At 43.1% G+C, this 21,323-nt stretch overlaps 1 protein-coding gene across 1 annotated transcript in view; it reads right to left on the bottom strand.

The window, feature by feature from the left end:
- The window catches only part of sh2b3 (SH2B adaptor protein 3), a 327,691-nt gene extending 306,980 nt beyond the window's left edge, over positions 1–20,711 (bottom strand). The window contains exon 1 of the mRNA XM_084323763.1: positions 20,602–20,711. The gene's annotated coding sequence lies outside the window, so the exon portion shown is untranslated. The remainder of the gene's footprint in view (positions 1–20,601) is intronic.
- Positions 20,712–21,323: the final 612 nt, after the last annotated feature.

Raw genomic sequence — 21,323 nt, 5'->3', positions numbered from 1 at the left:
AGAGACACCGGGTTCAAATCCGGCTGTCGGCGTTGCCTCCGGCTTGGGCCGGCCGTCATACTGGCTCAATAGACCTGTCGCTAAACCACGCCCCAAAATAGAATTTGTCCAATCATATCACAGCAAAATCCTCGCTGCACAAACCTCGGTCAACTAGGTTTGTAGGCTGTATCAAACCAGACGGCTTTGATCGAAACCACTGTCAAGAGTTCAGTTTTATGTTATTATCTACATAATATCCGATGGTGAAACGCTGTGCGTGGGGTACCTGTAATTCGGACACCAGGTACCCTGAAAGACTGGATGGAGGAGTATATTTCATACCTTTTCCGAAGCCCAAACGAAAACTAGAGAAGTGCAAGCGGTGGATTCTACTGTGTCGTCGACCACATACACAACTGAATGTGAAGACCATTACCAAGGACACTTATGTTTGCTCAGAGGTAAGGTCAATTCATAAAGACATAATATTTGACGGCATGTATTAGAAACGTAGACCAAACTATTAGTTTGCTAACGTTTGACTTTGACTGCGAACTAGCTATTGTATATCCAGCCTAGTTAGCTAAAGTAGAATTGCAGGAAGTGTCGGGGGCAGCGTGAGCCTCCCACGCGTTACTCCTCGCCACTGAGAGATCGAGCTGCGCAGGTGAAGAGATGCGACTGACCGGAGGGGACTTGTGCTATGTATGACTTAGTCCACATTGCAGCCGGCTTGTGGGAGGCAAGAAACAGCGTCCGTGACAGGGGAGGGTTGAATTGGATGATACGAAATTGGGATGGGAGGAAAAAGTGGAAAATATAGAAAATGGGAGGAAAAAGTGGATAAAAAAAAAGTTTGCTCAAAGCTAAGGTCAATTCATAAAGACATAATATTTGACGGCATGTATTAGAAACGTAGACCAAACTATTCGTTTGCTAACGTTTGACTTTGACTGTGAACTAGCTATCGTATATCCAGCCCAGTTAGCTAACGTTAGCAGCTAGCTAACGTTAGCTGCCAACATGTAACGATACCGCAGATATTTCTGCATCATAAGGTTAGCTTTCTGCATCATAACGTTAGCTTATACTCTGGACTGGATTGATAGCAGGGCTAGTACTAGAAGAGCCAGCTAGTGGTAAATAAAGGTTATAAACAGAACCTACCCTGGTAAATAAAGGTTATACACAGAAGAACCTACCCTGGTAAATAAAGGTTATACACAACCTACCCTGGTAAATAAAGGTTATACACAGAACCTACCCTGGTAAATAAAGGTTATACACAACCTACCCTGGTAAATAAAGGTTATGAACCTACCCTTGTAAATAAAGGGTATACACAGAACCTACCCGGTAAATAAAGGTTATAAACAGAACCTACCCTGGTAAATAAAGGTTATACACAGAACCTACCCTGGTAAATAAAGGTTATACACAGAACCTACCCTGGTAAATAAATGTTATACACAACCTACCCTGGTAAATAAAGGTTATACACAGAACCTACCCTGGTAAATAAAGGTTATAAACAGAACCCACCCTGGTAAATAAAGGTTATACACAGAACCTACCCTGGTAAATAAAGGTTATACACAGAACCTACCCTGGTAAATAAAGGTTATACACAGAACCTACCCTGGTAAATAAAGGTTATATACAGAACCATAACCTAGCCCCAACCATAACCATAAGCTAACCCTGACCATACTCTAACGCTGACTGTAGCCACTAGGTTTATTCCAAAAGGCCACAGATGAGTGTGAGTGTATCAACCGGTTTGTAGGAATCAATAAATCCACTTTGAGCTGCATTTTATGTATGAAAGATGCTCCATAAATGAACTATTATTATTATCTGTCTATGCTTAGCTAATACTCAGCTTTTTGTGTTTTTTTCACAGAATGAGGTGTGCTGGAGATGTTACTGCCTCTCCCCCTCATCCCTCTCCCCTTATCCATCACCCCTCTCTCCTTATCCATCACCCCTCTCTCCTCCCCTCTTACTCCAGATGAGGAGTGCCGACCTGTGGAGCAGGCTCCCCGGAAGGTGGACATTACTAGAAAGCTAAAGAATGCTTAGGAATGTTAGAGGTTCTAGAAGTTTCTACTATGACATCATCACCAACGTTCCACAATGATCGGGCAGAACTAAGGTTCTAGAATGTACTGCCATGACATCACACACATTCCAGAATGTTCGGGCGGCACTGATTTTCTAGAATGTTCCTAACAATAGGTCCGTGGGTGAATTATGTACCATTACAATCACTACAGTACTGTATTAAGTTTCAAAAGTAAAAGTACAGTACATATTCTATAGGCATCTACTACTTAATCTTCATCAACAGTTGCTGATATTGCAAATGTCAACAGACCAGGCTATTAATCCATAATGGAGGTACTAGAAGAAAGGGTAACCAAAATCAACATGTTTCTCCTTCCAAGGGTCATCAATAAGCACAGCAACTGTTGTGACTATGACTAACGGGTCAGGAGATTGACAATGTGCATCCAGCGATAACATTTTAATTCGATTTGTGAACTATGGGTCTGGGGTTGGGACAAAATCAATTTTAAGCCTCGTCACAGCATTCATTTGGCTACAAGAATATAATGGTAAATTACCATAGATGTATCACAACAACACATGATATTGTTCGCTATTCCAGTTTATATCGTACATCCATTTGTGTAACTGTAAATCCATGTATATTTATTGTATATATTAAAGATAGTGGCTATTTATGTACACTTTAGTTGTGGGTTTTCTTTTCTAATCAGAGTGATCTATCTTGAGAATGTGTTGTATATGCATTTATTTATATTTATATTAAATATAACTTATACTTAGTGTTATAAGAAAAGTTATAAGAAAAAGAAAATGTCCTGTACCCATATACTGTGGTAAATGGCTGTATTTATATAGCGCTTTTATCCAAAGCGCTTTACAATTTGTTTCTCACATCTTACCCATTCACTCACACATTCACACACCGACGGTGGAGGCAACCATGCAAGGTGCCAACCTGCTCATCAGTGTCTTGCTCAAGGACACTTCGACACGCTGCCCGGGAGGAGCGAGAATCAAACGGGAACCTCCGGATTACCAGACGACTGCTCTACTCCCAAGCCACTGTCGCCCCCTATTATTAGGTCTATTTTATTATTAGGTATTTTTACTTTGGTCTCTATCACTATACATTTATAGTTAGTGTAATCAATCATTTGACCTGATGTACACTAGAATGTGCAGCATACCATTCTCTGACGTCTCACCCCTTTATGGATGAGGATTGTTGGCAAGTGACAGCTCTCACTTTTTTCCTCATTCTAGTGACTAGTAGTGACACAACTGTCGGGTCTAGCTCGTATACTGCGTTGGCCCACTAGCCTTAAACTAAATGTATCAGCAATAGTAGGGCGGCTACGTGGCGTAGTGGGCAAGGCGCTCGCCACGAAATCTGGAGATGCTGGGCTTGCCTGTTCGAGCCCAGCGCTCCACATTTGCTTTCAGTTTAGCTGGTCGTCCGTACTAATACACATTGGCCGTATTAGGGGGTGGGAAACTGATGGGTGGGGATCGGGCGTTGTGGACAGCGACTCCTACAGGTCGGTTGGTGCGCCTGCGCAGTAGAATCAGGAAGTGTCTGGGGCAGCGTGAGCCTCCCACGCGTTACTCCTCGCCACTGAGAGATCGAGCTGCGCAGGTGAAAAGATGCGACTGCTGTTACCTCAAGTACCGGAGGGGACTTGTGCTATGTATGACTTAGTCCACATTGCAGCCGGCTTGTGGGAGGCAAGAAACAGCGTTCGTGACAGGGGAGGGTTGAATTGGATGATACGAAATTGGGATGGGAGAAAATATAGAAAATGGGAGAAAAAGTGGATAAAAAAAAAATGTATCAGCAATAGTAATAATCATGGATTATCGTCATAGTTCTTGTAATCTTCAATCAAATCAACTGTAAGTAATGCGACGTTATCTACTGTATAGTTAATGCTTGCATCACCATGGAGGTCTAAGGTAAATGTGTATCTCATGAACGTACTTTTCCACTGCATATTGTAACCCTCTGTCTGCTTCTAGATGAAATATTTGTGTTATCTTTAAAAAACAGGTCTATTACCTGCTGTGGTAAATCTCAAGGCTTGCATCACAGTCAGGAAAGGGGCTACCTACGGCCATCGTCAACCCATGGTCGGCTTAGCTTGACCGAGTTTTCAAAGGGGGCGTGGTTTAGCGACAGGTCTATTGGCAGAGTCAGCGGGTGGAAGTCGATGGGTGGTAATCTGGACGTTGTAAACAGCGACTCCTACAGGTCGGTCAGGGCGCCTGCACAGCAGAGACAGGAAATAGCGGGGGTAGTGTGAGCCTCCGACACGTTACACCTCGCCAATGAGAGTCCACAATGGCAGGTGAAAAGATGTGACAGGCTGCCTCCTCGTGTACCGGAGGGGACACGTGATGCAAGGCTTCTATCCTCCCTACGACCAACCTGTGGGGGGCATATGCAAGCAACGTTCAAGACAGGGGAGGGGAGAATTGGAAACAGCGAAATTGGGATGGGAGAAAAATAGAAAATAAGGAGAAAAAGTGGATCAAAAAGAAAAAACATTTACATTTATTATACGTCTCTCAAAGACCCATTTCTGAATGGATTTTTATCAAATTTGGACCTGTACTACATAAGACTTCAGGCTATGGAACCACAGTGTTTTCCAGCGTATACCTCTATGCTGGAATATTGGAATATGGAATCTTGCAACCACTACAGAAAAATGTGAGTACACAAGTTCAAGTTCAACTCAAGTTCAGACCTCCGTTACTCTATTTCATTTAGCACTAAAAGTGATTATCCTTTTTTGCATTAGTAACTTCAGAATGCTATCTTTCAAAAGAGACCAGGCTCATGCATGTGCTATAAATAAAAAAGAAAGTATGCAGTCCTCAAGTTCAAGTGGGTGCCTGTTAAGAGGTTAATACGGTCCATCACACAGGACGTCTTTAGGGTGGAATCCAGTTTAATAAGCCATACGGTGGTTAATACAGCTGACCTGGTGTTGCAAGGCAGTGTTGCGCTCATCAGATTGTTTCCGCTAACTGAACAGACTGTGTGGTTGTCAGAGTGGGATCCCACAGGGGTCCTCGAGGGGGTCCCCACAGCTAACTGAACAGACTGTGTGGTTGTCAGAGTGGGATCCCACAGGGGTCCTCGAGGGGGTCCCCACAGCTAACTGAACAGACTGTGTGGTTGTCAGAGTGGGATCCCACAGGGGTCCTCGAGGGGGTCCCCAGCTAAAATGGGAAATAGTTTTAATTTCATTGATATTTTCTTCACTAGAGGTCAGTAGGAGTGGGAATCACCAGAGAGCGCAATACAACATTATCACCATACTAGAGTCACCATATTGTAATATCGCAATTAGTGATGCACCGATGTGAAAATTGTGGCCGATACCGATAACCGATATTAATATTGCTGTTCTGGCTGATACCGATATTTACCGATATCTCTGTATAGAAAATACTTTTTTATGATAATCAAATAAAGAGCTATTTTCCAAAATGTTTTTTTTCTACTTATTTTCAGAAATTACTGATATTTTGAAACTATTTAAGACCAAAATATGTAAAAGAATTAAAAAAAAAAATTATTAAAAAAAATATATATAAAAAGAAATATTATATAAATATTTTTTTAATATCAGCCCTATCTTGATATCGGAACGATACCGATGTGTAAAAAAATTACCATATCGGCCGATATTATATCGTGCACCACTAATCACAATACAATATACTGTATATATTGCAATTTATTACCTTTATTCAACTGCAAAATATGTCCCCAATGGAAACCTTTAACATCTGCAATGAAAATATATAATCTGTTTGATCTAATAAGATAACGTTTTAAAATATAAAATAATATAATATATATAAAATATATATACATCATCTGTTTTATTTAATAAGATAATATATATATACATCATCCATTTTATCTAATAAGATCATATATATCATCCGTTTGATCGAATAAGATAATATGTTTGATCTAATAAGATAATATATATCATCCATTTGATCTAATAAGATAATATATATAAATCATCCGTCTGATCTAATAAGATAACGTCTTCAGTCTGTTCACCTCAGCACACAAAATATTCAATATATTGCTGTATATATTTATTTTCCCCACCCCTAGAAGTTAGTGAATATAAGTATGAGAATGTTATTTCCCTACCTGCAGTATAGACAGTTATGGAATAAATGTAACAACATATATCTTATCATCTGGGGGTCCCTGACATGACACAGAGTGGGAACCCCTAAAAGGTGCAGAATTCTACACGTAGTCAGAATCAACACATCTGTTCTGTAACAGAGCATTTCCCACCTCGTTGTCCTGCGAATTAAAACAATAAAAAAATGGTAAAATGGTGCATTTATGAAGCACTTTTATTTCTTGTTCCTCACATTCACACACTGATGGTGGAGGCGACCATGCAAGGTTCGCAGAGTGGTGTAAGAACAATTTCCTGGACCTAAACCCAGGGAACAAAATTAACTTTTTGACTTACCAGCCATTTGGCTGGTAGATTTTAAAAACTACCAGCCAGGCAGATTTTTTACCAGCCAAAAATTATAAATAGCTTTTTAGTATATCGCCATGTGTTATTATTACTATATAATACTCTCATATACTATTTTCAATTAATATCATAAACAACATAAGGAATATTAGCATAATTTTTTGTGGACTGAAGGAATGAGTCAGCGTTAATAGTTTTAAATGCAAATAATTTATTGAAACATAGAAGTGGGGTCGGGACACACACACACTGTTTCAACTCACCACCCCCACATCATATTGTAGTCTAGTCTGTCTTCAAACTTCCACTCCTCTCGAAACTTTCTTTTTCGTCTGAGAAAGGCGCGGTGGGTTTTCTTTTTAGCGGCAGGCTTACTCCTTCCATATGGTTCCACTTCCACATATTTGTAATTGTAACCCATTTAATAATAATAATATTTACACATATATATATAGGGCAACCAACCTTTTTACACTGCCATACACTGAGGCATCAGGACATGTATACTTGCTGTACGTTATGTATATAAGCTGTACGTTAACTTTTTTTGCACATAGCACTGGTGCTACAGAGGTTGAGAGTTTTGTAGCACAGGCCAAAATCTTGTAGCACAAGTATAAAACGTGTTATATTTGTAACAGTCACAAATGTGCCTATTGTATTTGTGTTATTTAGTTACAGTGCCATGTTTGGCTGTCAACCCCTTCCTCTCCCAAACCGTTTCTACAATTGTTTTATGTTGCATGATGATCATGAATTCATTTATCATTTTTATATTTTTTTATATTTGAATATCAACATTATCTGTCCATCCTCAGTAATCCTCAGTTTACTATAATATACTCCTGACTTCATCGTCTTTCCAAACGCACGCACACACAGAGAAAGGGAGAGTGCCCCCCCCCCCCCCCTCTCAAAATAAGAGTATCGATATGAACCGAACGTTGCTAGCTGCCGGAGCCATAGATATTATAGCTGGAGCTGCGCTTGGGGCGGAAATGAGACCCGCCACAGGATTTTCAAAATAAGAGTATCGATATGAACTATTTTGTTACCAGCCAGGTGGCGGGCAGACCTCTCATTGTTACTCGCCAAACCTTAAATCTGCCCGCCATTGGCGCTTGGCGGGTACTTATATTGTTCCCTGTAAACCCCAGCAAAACAAAGGAACTGCTGGTGGACTTCAGGCGTGACCCCACAACTCCCCCAGCTCTGGAGATAAATGGCCAGAAAATAGAGCGCGTTGAGGAGTATAAATATCTTGGCACCACCATCGACCATAAGCTCACCTTCAAGACCAACACAGATAACATCCACTCTAAGTGCCAACAGCGACTGTTCTTCCTCAGGAAGATGAGGAAGCTTCAGGTCCGACCATCAATCCTGCAGGCTTTCTACAACTCCTTTGTGGAATCGATAATGTCCTTTAACATCACATCATGGTTTGGAGTGATGCGTGCCATCAACCGGAAACCTCTCGACAGGGTCGTTAAGATCAGCGGCAAGATAATTGGGAAGGACCAGGAGCCCCTCAGCAGCATCCACAAGAAACGGACAGTTAAAAAGGCCTCCCAAATAGTTGAGGACAACACACACCCTCCACACCCATTACAAACGAATGCCCTCAGGCCGTCGATACAGAGCTTCATCATTGAACAAAAGGGGCAAAAGGGTAGCTTCGTGCCAACCTCCATCAGACTGCTGAACACCAAGGTCTGGTGGAGGCCGGACTGCCCCCCCCCCCCCCCCCCCCCCCCCAAGGACTTTGGACTACTTAAAATAGACTCCCCCTTCCACCTCATGGACATATACTATGTACCTGTACTACTATTATTTATTATTTATATAGAACTGCTCCACATGGTTTTTAATATATCATGCTTTAAGTACTGTAGTTTTAATGTAGTTGGTGTTTTTTTTTATATAGTGGTCTTTTTATTGTAGTTTAATGTGTTGTCTATGTATTGTGACTGTATGTTTGTCTTTCAACCACTGCACAAATGTTCCGAAAGGAAAATAAAGTAATTTGAAGTTGAAGTTGAAGGTGCCAACCTGCTTATCGGGAGCAGTTAGGGGTCAAGTGTTTTGCTCAAGGTGGACCTCTTCGAAAATAGTGCTTATTGAAGGCAAATGCATATTTGTGAATATTAGGATGACAGACATGTCCAATAATCCATAATAATGATGTTCAGGAAATGGCTCGTTCAGCTTGAAAAAAAGCATAAAAAAACAGACTAAACTAAACGATTAATTAAAATTATTATTAAACTAAGGCCCTGGCGGTCGCTTAGGCCTAGTCGCCCTTCTTCGTTTAATCACACAGGACAGGTGATCGTCGCAGGTTTGATTCCCGACCGGCAGGGAAAATCTGGTCGTGGGGAGTGGATGGACTCTCCCCTAACTCGACGCCCCTTGGAAAGTGCCCTTGAGCAAGGCATTTAACCAGTCAACCAAACAAGACGGCTGCGGTTGCGCCGGGGCTGCCCGGCATGTGGGAACCGTACGTCCGCGCGACGCAGAAGCTACTGGGTCAGAACAGAACAGAACCGTACGTCCTCGTGAAGCAGAAGCTACTGGGTCAGAACAGAACAGAACGTCCGCGTGACGCAGAAGCTACTGGGTCAGAACAGAACAGAACGTCCGCGTGACGCAGAAGCTACTGGGTCAGAACAGAACAGAACGTCCGCGTGACGCAGAAGCTACTGGGTCAGAACAGAACAGAACCGTACGTCCTCGTGACGCAGAAGCTACTGGCTCAGAACAGAACAGAACCGTACGTCCGCATGACGCAGAAGCTACTGGGTCAGAACAGAACAGAACCGTACGTCCTCGTGACGCAGAAGCTACTGGCTCAGAACAGAACAGAACCGTACGTCCGCATGACGCAGAAGCTACTGGGTCAGAACAGAACAGAACCGTACGGCCGCGTGACGCAGGAGCTACTGGGTCAGAACAGAACAGAACCGTACGTCCTCGTGAAGCAGAAGCTACTGGGTCAGAACAGAACAGTACGTCCTCGTGACGCAGAAGCTACTGGGTCAGAACAGAACAGAACCGTACGTCCTCGTGACGCAGAAGCTACTGGGTCAGAACAGAACAGAACCGTACGTCCTCGTGACGCCGAAGCTACTGGGTCAGAACAGAACAGAACGTCTGTGTGACGCAGAAGCTACTGGGTCAGAACAGAACAGAACGTCCGCGTGACGCAGAAGCTACTGGGTCAGAACAGAACAGAACCGTACGTCCTCGTGACGCAGAAGCTACTGGGTCAGAACAGAACAGAACCGTACGTCCTCGTGACGCAGAAGCTACTGGGTCAGAACAGAACAGAACCGTACGTCCTTGTGACGCAGAAGCTACTGGGTCAGAACAGAACAGAACCGTACGGCCGCGTGACGCAGAAGCTACTGGGTCAGAACAGAACAGAACCGTGTGGCCGCGTGACACAGGAGCTACTGGGAACAGAACAGAACAGAACCGTGTGGCCGCGTGACACAGGAGCTACTGGGTCAGAACAGAACAGAACCGTGTGGCCGCGTGACACAGGAGCTACTGGGAACAGAACAGAACAGAACCGTGTGGCCGCGTGACATAGGAGCTACTGGGAACAGAACGGAACTCTTACCAGCTCGATGGACGGAACCCTGGGGCCACTGAGGGGTTAAAAATATAAAGATGAGACAAAGGGTTTGTGTTTGGTGCCCTGCTGCTCTAGCCTTTCATCACAGAGGAGGAAGAGGAGGAGGAGGAGGAGGAGGAGGAGGAGGAGGAGGAGGAGGAGGAGGAGGCTTTGAAGAACAGTCTAGTCTGTGATTTACCTCGGAATGACTAAGCCGGAGTTCATGCAGAAAAAAACATGCTCCCTCTCCCAACCCACTACTACCACACACACACACACACACACACACACACACACACACACACACACACACACACACACACACACACACGTATGCTCAAAATCACGTGTACACACTAGGGCTGACCCCGATTACTCGACTAATCGATCGAAAGGAGCCGTAGTCGACTGCCAACCTCTTAGTCTAATGCAAAGTCTATCTTTTTTTAATTTATTCTTTCCAAAAGCAAAGAGGCCTAGAAGCGTGCCTAGCGCTAATGGCACACATACCAGCAAGGCTAACTGCCTAAGAAAACGGGCACAGAGGCACTGAAAGAGGATTTCAACCATCTAATGAACACACTAGACTAGACAAATATCAAGATGTGTCCATCAGTGGACCAATTGCATGCTTTCGCAGAGGACAAGAAGCCTTCCGTTGACTCCTTCAGACATTAAGCACCCCCCACAGCCCAAATGGAATGATAACAAAAAATATATATATATATTTAAATCTATACTTTATTTTGATTTATTTGCATTCGGGGGGGTAGTCGACTACCAGTCGACTATCGGCAAATTTCGGCCAATCAAAGTCGACTATCCAAATCCTTAGTTTACACAAAAATGTGTGCTGTCAGGCGATTAAAAAATGTATCTAATTAATTACAGGATTTGTAATTAATTAATCGAATTAATCAAATTTTTATCGCATAACCATTTTAGGCCTGATATTCTATATTCTATAATCATATTTCAAATGGCATGTGTCCGGATGGCAGAATTCAGTACTGTATCTACAAAACCTTCTGTTTAATCATCTTCCCTTTATTCATTTGCTTAGTTTTTTTTTCTGGTCAATTTTAGCATGGTGTTATTCACAGTCAAAGATAAAAAAAATAACATTTATTGATATTCTCATTTGGTTCATTACAATTTACTCAAGCCTAGTAACAGACACAGTATTTCTGACACTGGGAATACATTCCCTCAGATCCATAGATGTCCCTAGAATCAGATACCAAAAACATGCAAATGGACCATATTAAAAAAAAGTCTGCAAATGTAAAGCGTCTTTGAGCACCTGGAAAAGCGCTATATAAGATAGATGTATTATTATTATTATTATTATTATTATTATTATTATTATTATTATTATTATTATTATTATTATTATTATTATTATTATTATTATTATTATTATTATTATTCTACGTTCTTATGGAATTAATGAGATAAAAAAATATAAAAAAAATAAAAAATACAAAAAATTATACATTTTTAGTTAATTTTCATAACGCGATAATTTGCGGTGTAATTCATTAATCTAATTAACGCAATAAACTGACAGCCCTACTAAAAATATATATATCAGAATATGATATATATATCAGAATATCTGACAGTACTATGTTGTGTTTACAATCATTCGAAAGTCAAGCGTGAACACAGACACAACAACAACACAGTCTAGTGAGATGGGGAGGGGTCACCGTCATATCAGGAAATGAATCACATGCAAAAAAGAGAGAGTTGAGTGACTCGCACTCACCCGTCTTATTTCATAATACAACGTTTCCGAACGGACGTTTGGATTAAACCAAGTGTATGCAGTGATGCTGAACTTTCCCAGCGGGACACAAGTTACTTAACGTTACACAGGTATGTTATGCACGTTAATTAAGCTATGCAGCTCGCAGTCCTTTAGCTTGCCGTCGGCCAACAAAGATGTTGTTTCAACAAATGTATCCACAAAATGGATTATCATCCAAACGTTATTGAAGCCTCCCGTGACCAGTACGTAGTCGGTACTCTTAATAATCGCCGCAATGTGCGCATATGCGCTCCTACGTTATATGTGTAAATGTGCGCTAAGACTCGACAATACTGAACCAGAAAAAGTATTTAGGAGCAAATGTTTTGCATGTGTACACACATACACACACTTATGCTCAAAATCTTGTGTACACACACACAAATAGTAGACATGTGCATAGTGGACGCATGTTCTCTCGACAGTGGGGCCAACAGTGGCTCAGGAGGTAGAGCGGCCATCTGGTAATCAGAAGGTTCCCGGTTTGATTCCCACTCCTCCCGGGCAGCGTGTCGAAGTGTCCTTGAGCAAGACACTTAACCCCTAACTGCTTCCGATGAGCAGGTTGGCACCTTACATGGTCACCTCCGCCATCTGTGTGTGAATGTGTGAGTGAATGGGTGAATGTGAGGAACAAATTTAAAGCGCTTTGGATAAAAACACTATAGAAATGCACCATTTACCATTTATTTACCATTTACGCATGTAAACTCTCTCCCCCTCTCTCTCACACACAGATACTAGACATATCTAGTGATGCACCGATGTGAAAATTGTGGCCGATACCGATAACCGATATTAATATTGCTGTTCTGGCCGATACCGATATTTACCAATGCCGATATCGCTGTATAGTTTTTTTTTATGATAATCAAATAAAGAGCTATTTTCCAAAACGCATTTTCTTTTTACTTTTGTAACTTATTTTCAGAAATGACTGATATTTTTTAACTATTTAAGGCCAAAACATGTAAAAAAATATATATATAAATAAAAGATTAAAAAATAAATAATAATAATTATATATTTTTTTAATATCGGCCCTATCTTGATATCGGACCGATAATACCGATGTGTAAAAAAAACTGCCATATCGGCCGATATTATATCGGCGGCCGATATATCGTGCATCATACTCCCTCTGTAAACAAGACGAAAGTCTTTTTCCGGTCTTCATCCTCTTAGTAGTTGTTTGTATTGCGCTGTACTGTATTGTACCCATTCTGCAATCTGTTAATAAAGTTTTCAATCAATCAATCAATCAATCAACTCTCTCTCTCATACTAGACATATCCATGTAAACATGCTCTCTCTCTCTCACTCACATATAGAAATATAAGTATTGTTTTGATGTACAGCTCCATAACAAACAATGAGTAGTGAATTGTGCAAGAAGAGTTTGCTGCTTCCCTATTTGTCTCTGCTCTCCATCCCACCACAACCATGAGGGAGGCGAGTGGCTGCCATGTGTGTGAGGCAAACACACACACACGCATGCACGCGAGCGCACGAAACAAGAGCCCGCGAGCGCACGAAACAAGAGCATGCGAGCGCACGAAACAAGAGCATGCGAGCGCACGAAACAAGAGCACGCGAGCACACGAAACAAGAGCACACGAAACAAGAGCATGCGAGCGCACAAAACAAGAGCACACGAAACAAGAGCATGCAAGCACACAAAACAAGAGCACACAAAACAAGAGCATGCAAGCACACGAAACAAGAGCACACGAGCACACGAAACAAGAGCACACGAAACAAGAGCACACAAGCACACGAAACAAGAGCACACGAAACAAGAGCACACGAGCACACGAAACAAGAGCACACGAAACAAGAGCACACGAGCACACGAAACAAGAGCACACGAAACAAGAGCATGCGAGCGCACGAAACAAGAGCATGTGAGCACACAAAAAAAGAGCATGCGAGCACACAAAACAAGAGCATGCGAGCACACGAAACAAGAGCATGCGAGCACACAAAACAAGAGCATGCGAGCACACGAAACAAGAGCACACGAGCACACGAAACAAGAGCACGCGAAACAAGAGCACACGAGCACACGAAACAAGAGCACACGAAACAAGAGCACACGAAACAAGAGCACACGAAACAAGAGCACGCGAGCGCACGAAACAAGAGCACACGAAACAAGAGCACACGAAACAAGAGCACACGAAACAAGAGCACACGAAACAAGAGCACGCAAGCACACGAAACAAGAGCATGCGAGCACACAAAACAAGAGCATGCGAGCACACAAAACAAGAGCACACGAAACAAGAGCACACGAAACAAGAGCACGCAAGCACACGAAACAAGAGCACGCAAGCACACGAAACAAGAGCATGCGAGCACACAAAACAAGAGCACACAAAACAAGAGCACACGAAACAAGAGCACACGAAACAAGAGCACGCGAGCGCACGAAACAAGAGCACGCGAGCACACAAAAAAAGAGCATGCGATCACACAAAACAAGAGCATGCGAGCACACGAAACAAGAGCATGCGAGCACACAAAACAAGAGCATGCGAGCGCACGAAACAAGAGCACATGAGCACACAAAAAAAGAGCATGCGAGCACACAAAACAAGAGCATGCGAGCACACGAAACAAGAGCATGCGAGCACACGAAACAAGAGCACACGAGCACACGAAACAAGAGCACACGAAACAAGAGCACACGAGCACACGAAACAAGAGCACACAAAACAAGAGCATGCGAGCGCACGAAACAAGAGCACGTGAGCACACAAAAAAAGAGCATGCGAGCACACAAAACAAGAGCATGCGAGCACACGAAACAAGAGCATGCGAGCACACGAAACAAGAGCACACGAAACAAGAGCACACGAGCACACGAAACAAGAGCACACGAAACAAGAGCATGCGAGCGCACGAAACAAGAGCACGTGAGCACACAAAAAAAGAGCATGCGAGCACACAAAACAAGAGCATGCGAGCACACGAAACAAGAGCATGCGAGCACACAAAACAAGAGCATGCAAGCACACGAAACAAGAGCACACGAGCACACGAAACAAGAGCACGCGAAACAAGAGCACATGAAACAAGAGCACACGAAACAAGAGCACACGAAACGAGAGCACACGAAACAAGAGCACACGAAACGAGAGCACACGAAAAACAAGAGCACGCGAGCGCACGAAACAAGAGCACGCAAGCACACGAAACAAGAGCACACGAAACAAGAGCACACAAGCACACGAAACAAGAGCACACGAAACAAGAGCACACGAAACAAGAGCACACGAAACAAGAGCACACGAAACAAGAGCATGCAAGCGCACGAAACAAGAGCATGCGAGCGCACGAAACAAGAGCACGCGAGCACACAAAAAAAGAGCATGCGATCACTAGGGATGGGTACCTTTCACATTTGAACCGATACCGGTACCGGTACCGGTACCTGTGAATCGATACCGGTACCCAACGGTACCTTTTTTCGGTACTTAAGGGCCCTTTCTCACTCACTCTATTCGTTTCTATTTCGTTCCGTTCTTCCCGTACCGAGATCTGATCCGAACTCTCCCCCCCCCCCTCTCCCCCCTCTAGTTTGTGTACACACTTCATTCTGGGTGCGCTCTGGGTTTTGTTTACGGTTTGCGTTTTGAGCTTGTAAGCTTGCCGTAGTCGATGATGTCACGCTCGAAATGTAAACACAGGAAGTGTTCACACGGAGACTGGAGAATGGATGTTGATATAAAGATACAAATAACTAATAAATATGAAGTTATATTTGAACCTCTGTTGTCAAGCCTTGTCAATATAACCCACCCCCATTTTCTCACGAATGGAACTCTGTTGTAGAGTCCGCTTTTGATCGTTTTGCAGCGTTAACAATAACGCTAAGCTAACGGCTAACGCTAACGTTACTGCAACATACTAGTAACTTGCATCGATTATATTGAATGTCATTGATCTACTGGTCGACCGAAAATGTAAACGGGAATGTCTTAACACGACTGCGGACTCTGGATGTTGATATAAAATGAACAAATTGCCAATAAATATGAAGTTATATTTTATCACGAATGGATGGTGTTGTAGAGTCCGCTTTTGAGCGATCTACTGGTCGACCACGGCCGACTTGTTGGGCACCACTGGTCTAATAGAAATAAATGCATTCGAACAATGTTATAGACATAGCAATGGCAAACAAAATTTATGACGTTATGTCAGCACCAGGCGCCACGCCCGTGAAAAGGTACAAGCTCGCAAAGCCACACCCCCCGTTCTCCCGGGACCGACCCCGAGACCACCTCTGCCAGCTGGTCCCGTTCAGCGGGGGGTGAAACGATTCAGCGCCGTTTCGCACCCCAAAAGTGGTGAGTGAGAACACTGCCCCCCGTGCTCCGGGACGGTGATTCGGTACAAAAGGCTGAGTGTGAAAGCCCCCTTAGTCTCAAGAAATTTAATTTACCTACCTCAGTCGTAAAAAAGAAAATCCAAACTTCAAATAACTACAATTTCGACAGTTTTCGGCTTGTCATTGCTCCGACTGCTTTGTTGTTGAATCAAGTCAAATCCTAGGTAAGCATATATTGTGCGTGTGAACGTTGACATGAAGAAGAAAAAAAAGTAAAAAAAAAAATAAAGTAAAAAAAAGAAAATGAATAACATTTATTTTTTTTATTTTTTTTTCGGTTTCTCACTTGATTCGATACTCGGTAGTACCGACGTGTTTCGGTTCGGTACCTCAAAAGTACCGAATTCGGTACCCATCCCTAGCGATCACATGAAACAAGAGCATGCGAGCACACACAAAAAGAGCACGCGATCACACGAAACAAGAGCACAAGAAACAAAAGCATGCGAGCACACAAAACAAGAGCACAAGAAACAAGAGCATGCGAGCACACAAAACAAGAGCATGCGAGCACACAAAACAAGAGCACACAAAAAAAGAGCACGCGATCACACGAAACAAGAACACAAGAAACAAGAGCATGCGAGCACACAAAACAAGAGCACAAGAAACAAGAGCATGCGAGCACACAAAACAAGAGCACGCGAGCACACAAAACAAGAGCACACAAAACAAGAGCACAAGAAACAAGAGCATGCGAGCACACAAAACAAGAGCACAAGAAACAAGAGCACACAAAACAAGGGCACAAGAAACAAGAGCACGCGAGCACACAAAACAAGGGCACAAGAAACAAGAGCATGCGAGCACTTGGGGTGTAACGGTACACAGAAGCCACGGTTCGGTACGTACCTCGGTATTGCGGTCACTGTTCGGTACGATTTCGGTACAACAGGAAAAACTTATTTATAATTATTATTATATATTTATAATAATTATTATAATTATTATTATTAAATATAATAATATTCTATAGGCTTGCCGTAGTAGTCAGTGATACTGGTATAATTCTGTGTTCAGGCATCCACAGAGTAAATTAATTGCCTACTGCATTTTTTTTTTTTTTATCCACTTTTTCTCCCATTTTTTCTATATTTTCTCCCATCCCAATTTTCGTATCATCCAATTCAACCCTCCCCTGTCACGAACGCTGTTTCTTGCCTCCCACAAGCCGGCTGCAATGTGGACTAAGTCATACATAGCACAAGTCCCCTCCGGTACTTGAGGTAACAGCAGTCGCATCTTTTCACCTGCGCAGCTCGATCTCTCAGTGGCGAGGAGTAACGCGTGGGAGGCTCACGCTGCCCCCAACACTTCCTGATTCTACTGCGCAGGCGCACCAACCGACCTGTAGGAGTCGCTGTCCACAACGCCCGATCCCCACCCATCAGTTTCCCACCCCCTAATACGGCCAATGTGTATTAGTACGGACGACCAGCTAAACTGAAAGCAATGTGGAGCGCTGGGATCGAACAGGCGATCCCAGCGTCTCCGCATTCGTGGCGAGCGATGCCTACTGCACCTTTAACAACAACTTAGTTTCAGTTTCAACTTCACGTGAAGCCGAGACTGAAGAATACTAGAGAACAGATGACATGTTACACAACAATGGCAGAGGATTATCAATGTTTTGGATTTAAACAGTAGCAGGCAGCAGCAACTGGAGAGGAGCTCCGATGATCTGGTGGTATGTTGTGCTTTTATTTTTTCTCCGATCAGCTGTGAGACTCCGCGGTCCGCCGGAAAAGGTTGACGTGTGTGTTCGCGCGCGCGTGTGTGTCTTTTGGTTAACATTATTGGGCAAACAAGAAAACTAAAGAAAACTGCAAAATTGGAGAGGAGGAGGGGAGAGCCGAGTGCAGATGTCAGTGCGCGCTGTTGTTAATTCTGTCTGCTTGTCATCTGAGAGGTATTCGGCGTATGGCTGGATGTACCGCACCGTGACGGCCGTACCGTAAATTCGCGGGACGAATACACGTACCGTTACACCCCTAGCGAGCACACAAAACAAGAGCACAAGAAACAAGAGCATGCGAGCACACAAAACAAGAGCACAAGAAACAAGAGCACAAGAAACAAGAGCACGTTGGGCGGTCGGGTGGCGTAGCGGAGATTGCGCTCGTCACCAATGCAAGAGGCTGCGGTCTCGACTCCCGGAGTCAGCATTGCCTGCGGCTTGGGCCGATCGTCATACTAACTCGTTTGGCTGAGTTAGCGGGAGGGAAGTCGTGGGTGGTAATCTGGTGTTGTGGACAGCGACACCTACAGGTCAGGTCTGGGCGCCTGCTCAGCGAAAGGCAGGAAGTGGTGAAGGCAGCGTGACCTCCCACACGTTACACTTCACCAATGAGAGTCCTCGCTGCCAGGTGAAAAGAGAGCCGCTGGCTGTCTCCGCATGTGTCGGAGGAAGCATGTGGTGGACTTCAGGGTTCCCTTGTACCGACCAGTAGGGGGAACATGCGCACAACGACCAGGTAGGGGAGGGGGGAATTGGCATAACGACTAAATTGGGATGGGAGGAAAAGCATCGAAAATCAGGCGGAGAAAAAGAGGATAAAAAAAAGAAACAAGAGCATGCGAGCACACGAAACAAGAGCACAAGAAACAAGAGCACAAGAAACAAGAGCACAAGAGCACACAAAACAAGAGCAAAATTACAGCAATAACCACCTACACTGAAATCCACATTTCAGGTAGGGTTTAGGCAGGCTGTATATCAAAACCTTACAGCCACATGGTGCTCACTGGCAGCAGCACCACTGCTAAGGTTTATCTCTCATCCCGCGTTCCTGTTTACCCTTTCACTGCCACACAACAGCAGGTTAACCCTTTCACTGTGACAACACACAGAAGGTTAAGCCTTTCACTGCCACACAAACAGCCAGTTAACCCTTTCACTGCCACACTACAGCAGGTTAACCCTTTCACTGCCACACAACAGCAGGTTAACCCTTTCACTGCCACACAACAGCAGGTTAACCCTTTCACTGTGACACAACAGCAGGTTAACTCTTTCACTGTGACAACACACAGAATGTTAACCCTTTCACTACCACACAATAGCCGGTTAACCGTTTCACTGCCACACTACCAAACGGTTAACCCTTTCACTGTGACAACACACAGAAGGTTAACCCTTTCACTGCGACACACGACAGCCGGTTAACCCTTTCACTGCCACACTACAGCAGGTTAACCCTTTCACTGCCAAACTACAGCAGGTTAACCCTTTCACTGCGACAATAGTACACAGGTTAACCCTTTCACTGCGACACAACAGCAGGTTAACCCTTTCACTGCCACACTACAGAAGGTTAGCCCTTTACTATCACACTACGTAAAGGGTTAACCTTCTGTAGTGTGGCAGTGAAAGGGTTATTAAGCGGTCATTATAACGTTATTATTATCGATGAGGCTGGGCGACCCTGTGGTGGTCTAGTCTGGACCAACCCGACTTGTTGTTACAGGAACTCTCTACTCTTGTTGTCAGTCCGAGCAAACCAACCCGCCAAAGACTTGGTGAAAACAAGTAGAAAAGGTGCTTAAATAAATGTTTTATTTTTGGTAGAAAACTTTTTTTCTCAGCATCAAACGGTTGGACACGCGTGTGTAGCCCTTTAAATTGCATCTCCCCCCGCCACACACACACAACACAACCATTCGTAAAATTTGCGATTCGACATTTATTAGAATATAAAAATAGTTTTTTTGGGGGTGGGAAAACAATCCTGAACAGTGTGGTTCCCCCCGTAGTCGGTTTTCTATACAATTCAACGTGTTTCTGTCTCTCTAAGCACTTGGTTGGGGGGGAAACGGGGGGAGAGTGACAACAGTTTGACAGGGGGGCTTCTCTCTCTCTTTCTCTCTCTCTCTCCAATGTACAGTTTCTTCCCCCTCAAATCTTTTTTTATACTATTTTTGTCAAAACAGTATTGTATTTGTAGATCTGGTATGTCATAAATGTATCAGATGTAACTGTCTATCTGTATGTCGTGTATGTCATTATGTGATGAATTGAAAATGGGGGACCCTGATGTAAACAAGACGAAAGTCTTTCTCTGGTCTGCATCCCCTTAACAATTGTGTGTATTGAGCTGTACTGTATTGTACCCATTCTGCAATCTGTTAATAAAATGTTCAATCAATCAATCAATCAATCAAACAAACATAACGTTATAGTTTGACTCACGGTTCTCCGTTTTCTGGGACCGGTGGGGACCTCCTCCTCCGCAGCACGTCGACGACAAACCAGACGGTTGGGCTTCTTCTCCTTCTCATAACGGAAACTATACGTTGGCGTGGTGGTGCTTCTAAATAAAGTAAGTAACTCAACTCAAACGGACTCCCCGGTGTGAAAACCAAACTAAAACACGTTATTATTATTATTATTATTATTATTATTATTATTATTATTATTAGTATTATTATTATTATTATTATTATTATTATTATTATTATTATTATTATTATTATTATTATTATTATTATTATTATTATTATTATTATTATTATTATTATTATTAGTATTATTATTGTGATTATCTGTAGTACCGGAGGTGTTGTGTAGTAGCGTCCTCCTCTCTCTCATGGTGGTGAGGAAACTTTCAGGAAGGAGGAACTCAAAGAGATGCGGAGACCAAATGTCGCGTTCCGTTTACACTCGGAGGTGGGAAGTGGGGGAGAAAACACGGATGCTCACGCCATTATTTTTGTAGTTTTTTCCCCTGACAATAAGGTCTCGCGTGAACTACAGAACTACAGTTAACTACAACTCACAAAGACTGTTTACTTTTAAAAACAGCTAAAGGAGGTGTATTTCTATTATTGGGGTTAACTTGTGCAACAATGCGGATATAAAGTTAAGAATGAGTCATTTGCTTTTGGTAAAGCTATTTTTGAAAACTACAAGGG

Source organism: Notolepis coatsorum (genome assembly GCF_963971535.1).
Source record: "Notolepis coatsorum genome assembly, chromosome: 10".
Lineage (NCBI taxonomy): Eukaryota > Metazoa > Chordata > Actinopteri > Aulopiformes > Paralepididae > Notolepis > Notolepis coatsorum.
The sequence above is the reverse complement of the archived record's forward strand: the minus strand, read 5'-3'. Positions and strand labels throughout refer to the sequence as shown.